This window comes from Manis javanica, chromosome 11, assembly GCF_040802235.1.
Source record: "Manis javanica isolate MJ-LG chromosome 11, MJ_LKY, whole genome shotgun sequence".
Classification (NCBI taxonomy): Eukaryota; Metazoa; Chordata; class Mammalia; order Pholidota; family Manidae; genus Manis; species Manis javanica.
The window spans coordinates 108,535,026-108,548,344 of record NC_133166.1 but is presented as its reverse complement, the minus strand read 5'-3'; the positions used below and the strand labels follow the sequence as shown (position 1 = coordinate 108,548,344).

The 13,319-nt window shown below is 42.6% G+C and overlaps 1 long non-coding RNA gene across 1 annotated transcript; it reads right to left on the bottom strand.

Annotated features, from left to right (window-relative positions):
* Positions 1 to 1,537: 1,537 nt before the first annotated feature.
* On the bottom strand, positions 1,538 to 4,605 carry LOC118969822 (uncharacterized). Its single transcript, XR_005057641.2, has 3 exons — positions 4,449 to 4,605; positions 3,518 to 3,594; positions 1,538 to 2,867 (listed from the first exon to the last, which is right to left on the bottom strand). It is a non-coding gene; the product is annotated as an uncharacterized lncRNA (long non-coding RNA).
* Positions 4,606 to 13,319: the final 8,714 nt, after the last annotated feature.

The window sequence follows — 13,319 nt, the reverse complement described above, 5'->3', positions numbered from 1 at the left end:
AAAATGTATTTAACAAAATTCAACATCATTCATGATAAAAACTTTCAGCAAACTATGAATTAAAGGAAACTTCCTCAACTTGATAATGACCATCTATAAGAAATATCATACTAATGGTGAAAGACAGGTATTTTCCCCCAATGTCAAGAACAACACAAAGATGTCCACTCTCACCACTTTTATTCTCACTATACTGGCTGGGCAGTGCAAAATGACAAAATAATAATAATTAATTATAATATTTCTACCAATTGGAAAAAATAATTAAAATCCCCTCTGTTAACAGACAACATGACAACATGATTTTTAAATAGAAAATCTCCAAGAATTTACCAAAAAGAGACTAGAACTAATAAGTTTAGTCATAGGAGACAAAGTAAATATACAAAAAGTAATTTATACATTCTAGAACTGTACATGAATTTGCAACTGAAACATTTTTAAAGGATCATTTATAATAGCACAAAAATTCATGAAATACCTGGGGCTAAATCTAATAAAGTAGTTTCAATTAGTATTCTGATGATGAGACACTGACAAAAGGAATCGTAGAAACTCAAATAAATGAGGTATGTGATGTGATGTGCATTGACTGGAAAACTCAGTGCTGTTCAGGTATTTATTCTCCCAAATTGATCTATGCATTAATATAATCCAAATGAGAATACCAGGAAGTTTTTGAAGAAAATTCACAAGCTGATTCCAAATTTTATATAGAAAACCAAAGGTAATAAAATAGCCACAACAAATCTGGAAAAGGAGAACAAAGTTGAAGGACCCGTATTACCCAAGGAGGTACAGCAAACAGACACTGCAGTATTGGCAGAGGACAGATAGGTAAATACAACACAATAGGGGCCCAGAAACAGACCCACACATATATGATTCATTCATTCTAGACAGAGATACAAAAGCAAATTGGTGGAGAAAAGGTAGTCTTTTCAACAAAAGGTGTGAGAATATTGCATACTGCTTACATGCAAGCAAATTAACTTGAACCTACACTTCACAGCATCGACAAAACTACTAGATTTTAGATTTAATATAGAGCCTAAAGCTGTAAAACTTTTAAGAGAAAACACAGAAAATCTCCATGACCTACATCTTGACAAAGATCTCTTAAACTGGACAAAAAAAGCATAAAAGGAAATGTGATAAATTGCTCTCCACTGAAATGAAAGTTTCTGCTCTTTTAAAGACAATATTCAGAAAATAAAATGACAAACTACAAACTGTGAAAATATTGCAAAATATATGTTTGCTTATGGACTGGAATCCAGAATATTTAAAGAACTCCCCAAAATGCAATAATGTAAACAAACCAGTTTAAAATGTACAAAAGATTTTAATTGACACTTCATCAAATAAGATAGTAAGTAAGCACATGGAAAAATGTTCAGCATCATTAGTCATGAAGAAAATTCAAATTTAAAACACAATGAGATTCTACTACAGAACTATTAAACACATATATAAGCTATATATTATATACTATAACATATACTATGTACTTATATACATGTGTGTAATACATACATGAGTATTATTATATAGAGAGAGGTGATAATACCAAATATTGGCAAGAATGTGGAGAACTCTAGTGTTCTGGTGGTGGGGATACAGAATGGTACAGGCACTTTTTCAGAAAGTAGTTTGGCATTTTATTATAAAACAAAAAACACACTAACTGCAAAATTCAGTAATCTGGCGTCTAGGTAATTACCCAAGAGAATGAAAGCAAACTCCCACCCAAAACCTAACACAGATGAATTTTATTACATATAAACTATACCTCAGCAAATTTTACTTTAAAGAATGGAAGTGACTTGGGCCTCTGCCACCCGAGAGGCCCATCTGAATCCTGCCGTCTCACTCCTGCCCTCGCAGGAGTCCATTTCCATCTCCACTACCCGCCTGGCAGACTTTGTGAAGGTCGGCAATGATATTCTGACTGCAGAATATGTTTCCAGTTTTTATTAGACTAATTTTTCACCATTTACCAGCATCAACAGCTCACTCCCTGGTAGCTTCCCCTTTGTCCTCCACATCTGTCTCCCCGGACCACATTTTCTTAGTTTGAGGCAGAGGCCCCTCTACCCCTTAAACACTGATGTTCCCTCTATTAGCCATCTTTTCTCTCTTTTCATCTATGAGTCATTTATTTTAAAGGTGAAGTTGAGCATTCTAAACAAGGGAATTTTGCACTTCAAGGACCTTACATTGGCATCAGTTGGAGGACAGGTTTGAAAAAACACAAAAGTAAAGGCAGGCAGGTAGGCTGGGAGATCATATGGCAGAGGGGCAGAGACTGGGACTGGGCCACAGAGGCAGGGACAGGCTGCAGGGAGAGCCGGACGGCGGGAGGGACAGGGCTTGGGCATGTGGACAAGGGGCAGGGGACAGGGAAGCAAATTCTTGGGTAAATGACCAATTTTGTGTTCTGGGCAATCTGAATAATGGTGGAGCCACTCAGCAAGTCTGCAGACACAGGGGAAGGGACAAGTTTTGGGGACAGAGTGCTTATTCCAGGTTGGGCAGCACTGAGTTTGGCAAGCCTGTCAAGAAAACAGTTACAACACAGTTTGTTTATCAGGAAAGGAGCCAAGGCGTATGTACATATATATTTTATATTTTATAAGCTTTATATATTTATTATATGTGATACATTATGTATACATATATGCCTATAAAATATAGATATATATCATATCTTTTATATAGCTATACATAAAACATATATGCAATTCAACCTCCTTAGGCTCTTGGCTGGGACAGTTTTGTGGAACGCCAATCAGGTGTCTTATAGAATATCCCTCGACTGGACTTGTCTGATGTTTTTCTCAAGATCAAACCAGGATTTAGTGCATCTGGAAGGAAGATACAGAAGTGAAGTGCCATTCTCATCACATCGCATCAGGGGACACACTCTCTGTCAGTGGGACTTACTGAGGTCCTAGAGCTGCCTTCCAATGCAGTGGACTCTTTTTCTTCATGCACGAGCAGACTGAATGCATGTTTGTTTTAATTTTGGAAATATGACAGAATTGCACACACTTCATCAAATATGTACACATGGCTCTGTACCATCATATAGTTCATCTCAACAATATACAGAAGCATATTTACACCAGACAGTAGGGCTAGACAGAGACATTCACACTTACAAGCCTATAATACACTTAGAGGAAAGCAAATCACAAGATCGCACAATAGCAATTCGATGTAGTCTCTGCTGGGGTCCATGCAGACAAGCCTCTGGGGCTTGAGGGCAGAGCAGCAGAGCCACCAGGCACTAAGCCGAGACCAAGCATGCTTTAATATGGCCATTGAAGTGACGGGGAGCAGAGGTAATCCGGGGGATAAAAAAAAGTCAGGCTGCATAGAGCCTTGTACACCAGGTCTCACTAGGTCGGTGATCTACTTGGCCTTTGACATTATATTCGTGCAGAACAAACACATTCACACATCTGTGAGCAGAGACCATCCTCATTACTAAGGAATGTGGAGCCACTCTTACCTCCGAGAGGCAGCAGACATCCAGCCGGTGCGAAGCTGGTTTCTGTGTTCGCCATCCCTCCAGCGTCGAGCCACTCACTTTTGACAAGGAGAGGAAAAAAGGATGAAGCAAGCGCGGGCTGTTCCTGGCGACTTAGTGATCAGAGCCCATTAGGATGGTTCTGGCTGAACTGGCTGCGTTCCTCTGAAATTACTTTCAAAGTAGGGACGCCAAGAGTGAGTCTGGGCACTGCTGCATTTTCTGCTTGTTAGTCGTAAAATAACCAACATCACTTACCTGTACCCACTGAGCTTCAAAGCATGGCTTTTGAAGTGCAAAATCAAGTGAAATGTGGAACTGAAATGTGAAGCTGTTTTGGGCTATGTTGCCTTTCATCTGAAGGTCTCAGAACACTTTCTGTGCAGTGGACTGAGGCGGATCTACCCCTGGGCTCAGGATTTGTATCTGAGCCACGTGTGGTTCTGAACAAATGTCACGGCTAGAAAGTGTGTGTACGTGTCTCTTGGATCATAACTTTCAAGTAGTCTAATTATAACTAGAACAAGGAGGGATGCTGAAGAAACAGTCCCGTGCTTTATGCTGTACACGTACGCACCCTTAATAAACAACAGAATCCCCAGTAGTAACGCCGCATTTTTCTGGTGTCACTAAGGTCGGAAGTGGCCCACATAAAGGAGTTTTGACATAACATTTTTGTAATTCTCATGGGAAAATTTGTTTAATCATTTTGCATTAAAATATTTTAGAAATATACATTTTCTTCCATTTCTGGATAAAAAATGTGGCAGTAATTTTATATTTAACTGATGACTTATTGACCTATGCTGTTTTGCAACAAGGGCTTAAGACAGGTCCTGACTGCTTCGAGCTTCAATATCCCCAAACTGCTCCACTCTTCACGTTGTTTTGTGCCAGGTCATTACCCATTTACCTGGAGGCAGCGTGTTGCAGGGACACAGGCTCGTCTCTGGAGAGAGGCAGCGGGGCCCAGTCCCAGAGCGGCTTGGTTTTGCCGTCTGGGAAATGAAGGTAGTAACACAGTCACGGTCTCCTGGAATAGCTGGATGGACACTGAGATGAGGTCCGCGGCGCCTGGTGCAGATGGGGACTCGGTCAGGTGTGGATTCCAGCCACTCACATTTCCTGCCCAGCTCCCAGCAATGATTCCGGCTGCTGCAAATGCATATGCTGACAGTCCCTTTCCCTTCTCCTTGGGGAGCCTATTCCATCGCAAGCTGTGATACTTGATAATCAAGCTTATTTTACTTGTGCCTAAAATGATATTAAATGATGAACTAGGGCCTAGGAAATAGTAAATAAGCTTTACAAATTCTATTTTTAAACATAGAAGCTTTTAGCATATCTTTATTCTTCATTATGTTCTGGACAGTTGAGATCACTTACAGTGACCTCTGGAAAAGTTTGACTTAAATATAATCAACACAGAGGCCATTATGGCAACCATGAATCTCACCATCCTCTTAAATAAATAAAAAAAGGAGGTAGGGAATTATGGCAAGATATGTAGTGTTCGATAAGCCCCTGCTGTGACCTGGAACTACATGCTCTGAGGAATTGTCTCATTTAACCCTGGTAGCCGCCTTCTATGGAATCTACAGCTTTTTACAGATTTTAAAGACTGTGACAAAGGAGCTCATACTCAGCATAGTCTCCACTTATAAACCCTCTACTTTTCTCCTTAGAAATCATGCATGCAGCTGTTCTGTACTTAGAGATCAGGATGGGAATGCAGGACTGGAAGAGGCCTCACCATGGGCCACTGGACTCTCTGACCCGCCTTTCCTTACATTTCATCCATAGCATCCATGCTGAATGATGGTCCTTTCTGAATTCTCACGCCTTCTGTGTCAGGGAACTTCCCGCCTCCCCCAGACAGCTGATTCTATGCTTGATCGGCATAGACTACTAGAGGATTCTGCACAGTGAGCATAATAAACACAACATCCTATCGCATCTTGCCACTGGTTCCCGTTTTCCCTGACGGAACCAGGAGAAACCTGAAATTCAGGGCTGGACTTTCAGGCTGCCCCAGGAGCACATGTGTGCAAGACACACTCAGCTGGCGGAGCACACAGCAGGCAGGAAAGCCCCTCCCGGGCCACCAGCACAGCCCCCACCTCCCTGCCCTGCAGACCAGGACCGGGCCACATGCCTGGTGCCCCAGCTGTTGCCAGGGAAGCTGTGAAGAAATAAATTTGTCCGTGGCGTCCCTCATGGTGTGGGGCCTGTTCTGCGCATAAGGAAGGCGGTCGATGGGCTGGGGAAGGGCCGCTGGTCGGTGACCATCGTTGTGGCTTCAGTCAGACAGCACCCTCAGTAAGTTCCTGTTGCCTGCAAATTTGGAGCCAAGATACAAAGCTTTCACATTTTGAAGGCAGTGCTCATAGGTAACTCACTCTTTTCTTATTACCTGTGTTAGTAAACTGGTACCATTCTTAGAATTTTAAGATGTTTATTTAACCACTAATGTTGATGCTATAATAGATATTACTATCAAATGAAAATTACAACTTTTGAGAAAAAGAAAGTTACTCAAAGTAGTGAGCAAAGGAAATAGTTGTGCACTGAGCCCGTGGTCTTTCTATTTACTTTTTCTTGGATTTCTATTTATTAAAATAAGAAAAACACCTAAGTCAATTAAATAGAGGAAGATGAAATGTACTTATTTGTATATAAGATTCTGTAGACATTATTTTCTATTAGATATCGACTTTCAATAAAGTAAGAATTATAGCCAGTCATTTTAATAGCCAGTGATATTTATATTAAACACAGAGTCCAAGTCCTTTTTACACAGTAATATAATTTATTCTGATGAATATGTGGGCTATGCTGGATGGTAGAAACTTTCTCTATTATCAAGGTTGTTAAAAAATACAATCTAATCATAGAATCAGTTACTAAACTAAGAGAATTTTAGAAAAATAAAATGAAGTGACATTTTAATTAAGCTTTTAATTAAGTGCATTACTTTCACATAAATAAAATCACAGTAAGCTTCAAATAATCTACCTCATACTAGAAATACATGGACATAAACAACCACTTCACTGTCAACTAAAATACCCAATTAAGAAGACTGACTGACACAGGTAATCCCCAAAATATTGCCTAATCCTTTTATCTTGATTGACAGCACATCTTATTCCCTGAGGAGCAAAACAGTCAATGAAAGAAGTTTCGATCTTTTCTCCCACTTTTAGTTTTCTGGGCTCATCAGATAAATATGTTGGGCCTTATTTCCCATTAGAGATGTCAAGAGAACTGATTTTAAACAAGGTAAAGGCTTGGCTTACTGTTTATTATTCTATTTTTAATATCTAATTCTGCCTATTGTCTTCAGACTATTGTCTTAACAGACTTTCTCTCCTTCATTACTTTTTGTTTCTTTCCATGATGGCAAATATTTAAACTAAATTCTCTGCTCTGTTTATTTTTAAAGGATATTGGTAGTTATTTTGTCAGAGATAGTAGATTCTTGGTAAATATTTACTTCCTTGCTACCCTTTCCATGTATTTCACACTTGCTCCAAAATCATGCTTAAGCTTAGCACTTTCATAAACCACCAATTTCAGCCAGAGATATGTTTTCCAGGATTCCATTACAGAAAACTGATATTTTTCCAAGGTGTCTTAAGAAAAATAAAAAGAAAAGACAACATGGAAAGTAACAGCAGTGAAACTTGGTATTTGCCACAACAAATTGATCTACTGTCTCTAGCAAATCATAGCTTGAAATGTATTTCAAAATCCTTAACTTCCAACATCACTCCAAAGATTGCTGGTGACAGTGATCAATACATACCTGCTTCTTCCTATTATGATGGTCTCACTGAAAATGTCTGAGAGGTGACTGCAAGACTGCTTTGAAGTCCAGTTGTAATTCACCCTCAGGTTTTAGAGTAACTTGCAGTTGGACAACATCTGGTAAATAGTCTTCTCTGCTTTATATGAGGCAAAATTAAAACCAGTCTCAGCCTAATCCTATTCCATGTATGAGTGGCGAAGAATTATTGGAAGCTACTCACAGGCTTCCCCCCAACAACAATATTCATTATAAACCCTGGACCTGTCTGACAATGAGCTTCAGCACCTACGAGCTCTATGTAATATTTCAAATGCAATGGCAAGTTGTTTCGTGATTTTTTTAAGGATGAAAGGGGAAATTATGCTGAGGCAATGTTCACTTTTTGAAGAAACGCTTAATTGACCTGAGGTAATATTTTTACAACACACAGGAAATACCAGGCAGGTGCTGACTCATCCTGACCGGCCCCACTGCCGCGGCCAAGGAGGCTCCCACTGGCTGCAGGGGAGCTGCTGCCAACAGACACAAGAGGTGCCAGCCCAGCGGAGTCTGGTTTTCTTCATTTTTCCAACTTGGAAAATTGTGACATTTTTAAACCATGCTCCTGACTGGTCACCCACCCCCACTTTTTCCACCTTCCTTATTCCCCACAATATTTGAAACTGCCTCTCATGATAATGCTTGGCTTCAAAGATTATCTTTATAGAGAGGGAAATCTTCTCCTTTGAAAACTCTAGGTATAAGTTTAAGGAAAGTTATATTTTCATCAGACAATTCAAATATTCTGTATTTGCCATTATCTATGAGGATTATTCTCTGGGGAGCTTATTCCTTTTACCAGAGATGCTTACAAGCTTCAGTAAGAACGTGGAATCTTATCACTGTACATGTATATCCGAGAAAGTGGAGACCCACCAAACAGGACGAGGGTGAAACCCACCCAGCTCGGGCCCTTGCTCGGCGTCCCCCCTCCAGGGCACACGCCACAGCGGCCGAGCCGTTGGACAGAGGGTGGAGTTGGCTGAGTAAACAAGAATGACGCAGAGATTTCCAGAATTTTTAAATCGATCTTTTACAAGTCATCAAGTGTCTCAATAAGGAGCGCTCTGAAAGAGTTTCTCAAAGCTTAATTCCCAGAGCTGCGTGTAGGGTCACTTTGGCTTACGCACCTCATTGTGTTGGCTGCATATAAAAACATGGACTTCCAAGACATCGTTCAGAATAGATGTATTACCAACCTCTTGCCTTCTATAGAATATTTACTTTGTAGAGGCAATTTTTATATATTTTATTATCTTCAGTCTTATATCTAGACTTTGAGAATCTTACCCTCTTAGAATTATACTTTCTCAGACATAAAAGGGGTTTCACTCTGTGACTCTTTTTCACCCTGTTTTGCCCGCCAAGTGTAGTGGCTCAAACCTCCACTTACACAAACCTTCAGGAATGGAGAACTCGCTCATTCCGTCAAGCCAGAAACTCCCCCAAAGTTGTTTCCTTACACTGGAGTGAAATACGCCTCCTCCCAGCCTTCATCCACTGGAAGAGCTGGAACTCTTGAAGCCATGCTGATGTGAATCTTAATCTCTGCTTGAGTACACTTAAATATTTGAAGAAAAATCTCTTGTGGCATCCAAGCTATCACTTCTATTATGTTGAAGTAGCCAGTTTCTTCCAGTGCCTCCCACATGACATCGTTTTCAGACACTTCATCAGCTGCTCTCCTGCTTGAGAATCAATCTGCTTATCTGGCTCCTGGACGTGCCTGACGAGGCGGGGTGACACGTCCCTCATGCTGGACCTTCTCTTCCGTTTCACGGCCTGACACGGCACTGACGTGTGTCGGCAGCCACATTCTGCTATCGGCTCACTTGGACTTATTTGCACTCACGGTGCCGCAGAGCCCTGCTTCTTCCACCCTAAGTCAATGAGGTACATTTAGTGGATTCTGTTTATTTGTATACATTTTGTCTAGTTGTATTCTACCAATCATGAAAACTTCAAGTTGCTTGTTATCCCTCTTCATGACTTATCAACACATATGAGAACCACCCCTTCCAGGCCCACTACGCGGCTTCAGGCATGTCATGAGCAAATCGCACCTTCTGGCTACTTGCTCGTGGTCTCTAAAGAATGGCATGCTGGGGAGGGAGGCTTTCTGAGCAAAAAGCAGCTCTGTGTTCTGTTTTGCGATCTGGATGCACAGAGAGGCAGCAGGCGTGTTGTAGGATGACAGCGGGGCCCGCCACCACGAGGCTGAGTGAGCCTGTGCCTAGACCTCAGAGGCTCCAAGAGCCCTGCTTTCTTAGTAGGCACTTTATCTGCTGTGGAAGTGCTGCAGTGCTCAGAGATGTTAACCTCTGTGAATGGGCGAGTCTGTCTAAGGACAGTTTGAAAGCTACCTGCGGCTACCTGGGGCAGGTGGTCTCCAAACGCAGACTCGGAATGGGGTGTCCTGGAGGAGAACAACTCAGAAGCCGAACGAAGGTGCCGCCTTTCGCGCAGGAGGTCTTCAAACACAGATGGCCGCCCAAGCAAGTTTTACTGTAGTTCACTTAAACTAAAATGTCTTACCTTGGCCCAAATTTCCACTGGACCATGACAGCATTTTAACATGATGAAAGTCTTTTCTTTCTGGTCTCTCGGGTAAACACCCTCTCTTCCTGAAAACTCTCCTCATGAGGCTCTGGGGACCTCCTGCCACACGGCCCTCGCCCTCTGACCGCTCTGCAGTCTCCCTGACTTCCGAGGGTCGGTAGCACTCAGCTCCCAGACCTCTTCATTCTTTTCTCTTTATATTCATCTTCTTGGATCTCACCCAGTCCTGTGGTTCTAAATATCATGTCTACACTGACAAATCCAACATTGCCATCGCTAGCCCATAGCGTCTCCCTGAACCTCTACAACTAACAGCCCACTGGACATCTCCGCCTGGGCTGCTAAGGGCACCCTGAGTTCTCTGCTTCTCTCCTGAACCTGCTCCTCCTGTTTTCTTTCTCATCTCTGCAAGTGGAAACTCAATGTCACTATTTTCCTGGGCCAAAAACCTTGGAGATGAAGTTGCCCAAGAAAATTCTGTGGGCTCTACCTTCAAAATATGTCCAAATTCTGATCACTTTGCATCACCTTCACAGCCACCATCACTTCTCTCTCGAATTTCTGCCTTTACCTTCTTTGGGTTTTGCTCAAATGTTACCTTCTCTGAGAGTCCATCTCTGACTCCTCCATTCAGAATTACAGCTCTACTCCTACATATACCGCCTTACGATCTCCTTTCCCTACCCGGCTGATTTTGTGGCAAAGGACCTATTGCCACCTGACTGACTATATATTTGCCTCTTTACTTGCGTCAGGTCTGTCTCCACCAAAAAGAACACAAACTGTAGGAGGCCAGGAACTTTTGTTCTACAATAGCATCAATGCTTTGGAAGGTCAGGGTTCATTTTTACACTTTCCCACACACAGTACTGCCCCGACACTCCCCCGGCCACGGGACATGCTAGAGGGGCTCAGCACTCAGCTCTGCCCCCCGTTCTCTGTCTCCTGCAGGTCCCCCAACCAGGACCATGGAAGGCAGATGCCCTTCCTTTCTTCAACTGCCAAGCCTCTTGGTATTTGGAGTGTCATTCCCAAAGAAGACTTGCAAATCTAATCCTTGATTTCTGTCCTTTACAAAGAAAAAATTGATTTAATGGCATTCGATTCAGCATCAATAACTGCCGAAGACTCTGCTTAGAGATGTTGCAGGAAATTTAAACCCGTGTTCAAATTTCCCCCACAGGTTGGGGTACAGTGGCACCTGAGCGCTGCCATCAAGGCCCAGCATCGTGGAGCAGTGGTGCCGAGGTTCTTAGCAGAGGCCATGACTTTCTCTTTTGTGATCCATGGGCGTCAACTATAAACTTTAAACCAAAATGTGGGTATTTTCAGAATATGATAAACTCACAAGTTCAGAAAATGGGGCCAAATCATTCTATTGAGTAAGCACGTCCCAAACTTCAAAAAATATGTATATTTGTGTGTGTATGTGTACTTATATATACTACAAATGGATTTCATCTTCTGCCGCTTCTTGTTAGTCCTAAAATGTTTCTTTGTTTCCCCTCCTCTATCTTGACATTGAAGAGTATGTGGCAGGCAGATTTGGCCCGGAGGATTCCACAATACATGCTGTTTTTAATCTTGACAAGAGCCATGGAGAGAACTCCACCCTCTCCATGGTTGTTACAACACATCGACCATCAGGCTTACGAGTAGCTTTGGAGACGGCAGTCCGCTTCCTCCGTGTCTGGCTGGAGCATGGCAGCCAGCATCGCTGCATCTGAGTTCTCCCAAATCAGCAACATCAGCAACGGAAATGTCCACCAGGTGTCTCTGAAAATCAAGCCAAATAAAACTGAACTATGTCAGTCTTCATGAGACCTAGGCTTTATTTCTGCACCTACATGGAAAATCCAAAGAGGAGATTCAATCTGCCTGGGTGGCCTACCTGATGGAAAAGGGACTGGTGTTTGTGGTGGCTTCCTCAAAGGCTGCGCCCAAGATATAAGATTAAACAACCAAAATTTGGCAGTAACACTGATGATCAGTAATGCTAATAAAGGCACTTAAGCAACATTCCAGGTTTAATAAAGCTGCTCATTGATTTTGCTTTCTCTCCTTAGGGATTGCCAATGCTGTCTTTAATGCACAAAACAGTGAAATAGTATTCAGGAGCAATGGGAAGATTCCCGGAGAACTCACCAAGACCACATTTGGTTTCGGAACACGGGATGCAAATGTGATCCTACTGCACGCAGGGAAAGAGCTTGAATTGCTTAATATCAGCATTCAAGATCCCAGAGTATCATTTCAGTTGTAAAGTGGCAACAGTTTTTATATGCTGAGTCTGAGAAGTCTGCCATCAGTACATGATGGCATACGGTACCAAGTGACTTTTTCCATGACAGACCCATTGGCCCAGGCCTCCAGGTGGCAAACAGAAGTGGACATCCAAATGCCTTTTAAGACCAGCGCAGCTGCTGCCGGGAGCCTCTGCTTTTTGAAGGACGATATAGACACTTGTGTGGGTGACCGAGCTATTGGTAATAGCAGGGCCTGCAGGTGTCTAAGTACAGTAGAAATCAGTGCATTTATCTCTTACTTTGAAAATGTTCAACGTTTCACTGGCAAACCCCAGGAAGAGCAGTTTCTTGAAATCTCTGTACATTCAGTGGTTGTGGGGAGTTTGCAGTTAAATGCATGTTTGCATGGAGGGAATCGTGAGGACAACTACAGTCTGATCACTGCTCCTGTCTGTGGAATGGTCAGGGACACTGTGAACGCAATGTTGACGAATGCTTTGTGCACCCTGTATCCATGGCAACCACTCCCGCAGCTGAATGCCTATCGCTGCAGGTGTGAGCCTGGGTCTCTGGTATGACCTGCAAGGGGGATGCAGACAGCTGCCAGGCCATCAGTGTGCAATGGGACCACATGCATTGGTGATACCAATGGCTGTTCTTGCCATTGTTCTGGAAAGTCTATGGAAAACTGTGCAGGTGAGTGTAGAGTCCGTATAAAGCTAGTTCTCTGGAGCCATGCCCTACATCTTCCTTGTCAGACTGGAAAGCCCTCTCCTCAGGCATGCAGATGGCTCTGCCAACCAGCAGTGGCATCACAATTTGGCCATGAGAACACGGTACATGCCACGGAGAAGAATGGAGGTGCTTGGCCAGACTTTAAGCAGAATTTTCTCAGGCCTCTTGGTTAGAATGTGTCTCGTGAACTATGGCCTCAGAGCCTGCCAGCCTTAAGTCATCAGGAAACAAATGCACTGACAAGAGATGCAGAAGCTGAATTCCTTTTGAAAGAGCCATGGCTGCCCCTGAAGTGATGCCCTGTGCTGTTGGAGGTGGGTGAATCTTGTCAAATCCAGAAAAGACCCTGTTAAATTTGTAATTGTTGTAATTTCAAAAAAGGTGAAATCATGAC